The sequence below is a fragment of the Scylla paramamosain genome, chromosome 13, assembly GCF_035594125.1.
Source record: "Scylla paramamosain isolate STU-SP2022 chromosome 13, ASM3559412v1, whole genome shotgun sequence".
Taxonomy (NCBI): Eukaryota; Metazoa; Arthropoda; class Malacostraca; order Decapoda; family Portunidae; genus Scylla; species Scylla paramamosain.
This window is the reverse complement of record NC_087163.1, coordinates 13,150,440-13,154,518: the sequence shown is the minus strand read 5'-3', so window position 1 is coordinate 13,154,518 and position 4,079 is coordinate 13,150,440. Positions and strand designations below refer to the sequence as shown.

Here is a 4,079-nt window from a genome sequence, read left to right as displayed (position 1 = left end):
TGCCTTTTCTCATGCAATCTATAGTATCTACACAAGCAATACATTGTGTTTGAAATCACTCAAACAACTCTAGGCTGGTACACAGTCTGTCTAAATTACCACTAAAGTCCACAAATTCTTGTATCTGACTTACAAGAACCTTCACTGTTGGAAGTGGCTACGGATGTAGTGGGGTCCAGGCTCTCCAGAAGGTACATTATTGTCCTGAAGGTGAATGGAATTGCTCTTATTGTACTGCCTGAATTCTATTTGATTTCTACAAGAATATAAAGTTTCATCAGTGGTCAAGAAGTCACCTGCTTCCAACACCAAACAGGTGTGGTTGTTAAAATTTTCAAAAAGATCCCTGACTGCAGCAAAGCAGTCATGTAACCATCTTTGATGTCTGGTATCAATGGTCTCAAAAGTTTAGTTTGCACGTAAAAATCCAAATCTATTCACAGATATTACTGCACCAAATACAAGGTGACCAAACTCTTCCCTGAAAAAGTGTCTTATAAGTATATTTGTTTTGGCTTAATGCATGCATGCAGAAAAAAAAAAAAAAAAAAAAAAAAAAATGCAATCCGTTACCCTGATGTGTGACAGGAGCTTATTATTATATGAAGGCCTCTGAGGAATTTCTGCAATAATACCTTCAATTTTCTGATTAGTATGGTGCATAATACTGGAAATTATATAAGATCTTATGAACAAGTTCCATGCCATTTTTTTTTTTTTAATTCACTGACCTCATGTCTCCTATCAAACATTCTACAACACTGGGTATATTCGCAGTTGGTCTATCTTCCATACTATTGATCCATGTTATGGACTTCTCTACATCTGAGTTACTCCATGGTTTCTCTACATGATTTTATATTCCTGTAGCTTGTCTGGTAATACATAATTATCATATTTACTTTCATCTAAACAAATGGTCAGTGAATTAACTAAACTGTTTCTTACTAATGTCTTAATATTTCTTCATAGGAGCCCTCTTTATAATCTATGTCAACATCCACTTCCCTGTCACTTTCAAATTCCATGGCAAGACAAGCTTTGTCACCTCTCATATCTGCCAAATCTTTGTCATGGTCATCTAAAAAGTCAGAGACTTTATCTGTAGAGTCCATTGTAAGCACTAAAACAAGCATACACCCAGTAAGTGCACCCAGTCAAGTACGCTAATCCCTAAGCCTCCTGTCTCTGAAATACTTCATATCAATTGAAATTAGCATGATTTTTGGTAGAGTTTTTAATTTCACCTATTGTATTAACAAGAGACTGGACTGAGTTACTGGACTTACTTAGCACTCACATTATGTGTTTATAATTTTATCATGAGATGATGCAGAAGAGAAAGTAGAACACATACACAAACAAACACTTACCACACTGCCTGATTGTGCAATATGCACCCTATTATTTCTCACTTATGAGTCATATGTTCTTATATTTTTATGTGAAATACTGCAGGAAAGAGAATTATAACTAAACTAAAAATATATATGAAAACACATACACACAAACACACACATACACAAAAAAATAAATAAATAAAATAAATAGATAAATATATATATATATATATATATATATATATATATATATATATATATATATATATATATATATATATATATATATATAAAATAAAATAAAATAAAATAAAATAAAAAATAAATAAAATAAAAAAAATGGAAAAAAAATAAATGAATAAATAAAAATAAACACAAATATACATGGGGAAATTTATCATATGGCTGGCAAGGAGGGAGCCATCGACAGTGACCTCGTTGATCACTGATTTTTGTTTGTTGTCATATTGCTTGACGAGCGATTGAAAGAAAGGTATATAATATCATGGATTAGACTGGTTATTTTGCAGATCTTTTTTTACATGGTCATTCCTTAAGAATAATTTCCTAAAACTCTCTCTCATTTAGAATTTTGTTTTATCTGGGAAAAATCAGCTAGGATGTCCCATTTTCAACCCATCCCACAGACAATAAGATTAAAGGTGAAGTGGCTCTTTTGGTATTTTAAATACAACATTTCTTGTGTTTTCTTATTTAATTTCCTTTGTATTATGATGTTTATGAGCCAAGCTGTTTCCTTAATGTTATTATTTGATTTCAGGAATTCTAATATGCTATTGACACATATCCTGAAAAGCTGCAAATCCTTGTAATTATGGTTAAGGAAGGTTAAATCTAGGAGTTAATAGACCAGCTTGGTGGTTATTTGGTCCTTATCATCATAATTCTTTCTGAGCAATTTTATAGCTGTCATAATTTTCTTCAGTAACAGCCAATTAAAAAATTATTAGGTAGGCAGTACCCTTTAGTTGGTTTAGCAGATAGGAATATTTATTTGTCTTTGCAATATCTTGTCTTTGATGGATTAATCCTTTATACTTATGTAGTGCTGGGAAATTAATTATGTATATTTCTACTTTTTTCCTAGGCTAAGGCCCATGTAATGTGCGAGGATGACCAGAATCTCAGTACCATGTGACTAACCCCCCCCCTTCCCCTCCTCTCCTCAGTGTCCTTTTGTCCTTGCTTTTTCCCCCCCCCTCTCAGCGTCACTGTGTTGACCACTTCTATAACAAATTTACCCCGTGAATAAACGTAATTTCTCCTGCTTGGCCAGGTTATAGAGGCAAATTTTTCACCTAATCCCAGAGAATGGGGAGCCCTTAATACGATAAAATTAGTTCTATAATGGTAAGGTCTTAAACCAGCTCAAACAAATCCCAGATAATTACGCCGCGCCAATGAGGTTGACGAATCTGATAAATCTTCTTTGCTTCGCCGTCCTATTACCCCTGTTGCTACGCAAGCCGGGAAGAGATACCAGACTTTGACTAATTCCCTAATTGATTTCAAAAGTCCATTGAATTAAACTTCTTAAAGTAACAACTATAAAGTAAACAGTAACTTAATTATTCATATTTTTCATCCCTGAACTCACAACCTAGTCGCCCCCCCCACTAAAAAACAAAATTATAACTTAATAAATTTCCCCATTGGAAACCTTTATCCTTAGTTTCCCGCCGATTTCCTCACAAGCAAAGCCAGTCTCTCTCGGATTCTCCTCAGGTGAGCATGCAGTCTGATAATCTCCTCCTCCATTTCCTGTAATATTAAGTAAGTGTTTATTTAACAATAATTTACTAAAGCAGTCTCTCTCGGATTCTCCTCAGACCCTCTCGGATTCTCCTCAGATATTCCTGTTGATAAACTGTTTTCTGAGTGGATAGATATTCGCATTTTTTCGTTCTTTTTTGTTGGTTTTCTCCACGGGACTAGTGAAACCACCTGGTTCGAGATCACCGTGTGAGACTGTCCTCAGGTTTATACATACTTTTTGGGTATATATTTGTTATTTATTTATTTATTCTCTGGTCTCCCCCACAACTCAGTAGTCGCGAAAATATCTCCATCGTAGTTTTTATGTAATTGAAGAATACGCTACCATTATTTTTGTATTTCTGAACTATGTAACTGAAGAGTACGCTATCATTTATTTTGTATTTCTGAATTATGTAACTGAAGAGTACGCTACCATTTATTTTGTATTTCTGAATTGCTTTCTTTTTATTATTATTATTTCGGATTATTCCATTATTTATTAAAAATCATAAAAGTGTCAGTATTTGTATTTCTCTTAATCCAGTGATAGGATTTGTAATTATCGTCTGCCACAAGGGAACATCACACCCCTTAGAGGGCACTAAACTGGTGAGCAGCGGTGGCATTTATTTCGCGACTGACCGAAAGAGGTGGAGACTGGAAATAAGTGTAAATGTTGAAGGTGGCACTTGTAGGGCATAGCCAGATTCCCCGGCATCTAGAGGTAACAAATGTGCAAATTAGGATATTCAGAGCCCCTGGAGCAAAGGCTAGGACTTTCTTTGAGGATGATTGGTTAAATCGAGTACTCGAGTGGCAACATGACTTGACCATCTTGTGGATAGGCAGCAACGACATAGAAACATCTACCAATCCCGCTAGGATTTTCTCCGATGTTAAGAACATCATCAAAGAAATCACTGCCAAATGCCAATCACTAGTGCATGTCTGCCAAATTGA

General features: G+C 34.8%; 1 long non-coding RNA gene across 1 annotated transcript; it reads left to right on the top strand.

Annotated features, from left to right (window-relative positions):
* Positions 1 to 1,671: 1,671 nt before the first annotated feature.
* Positions 1,672 to 3,639, top strand: LOC135106436 (uncharacterized). The gene is made up of 2 exons (XR_010271304.1): positions 1,672 to 3,086; positions 3,191 to 3,639. It is a non-coding gene; the product is annotated as an uncharacterized LOC135106436 (long non-coding RNA).
* Positions 3,640 to 4,079: the final 440 nt, after the last annotated feature.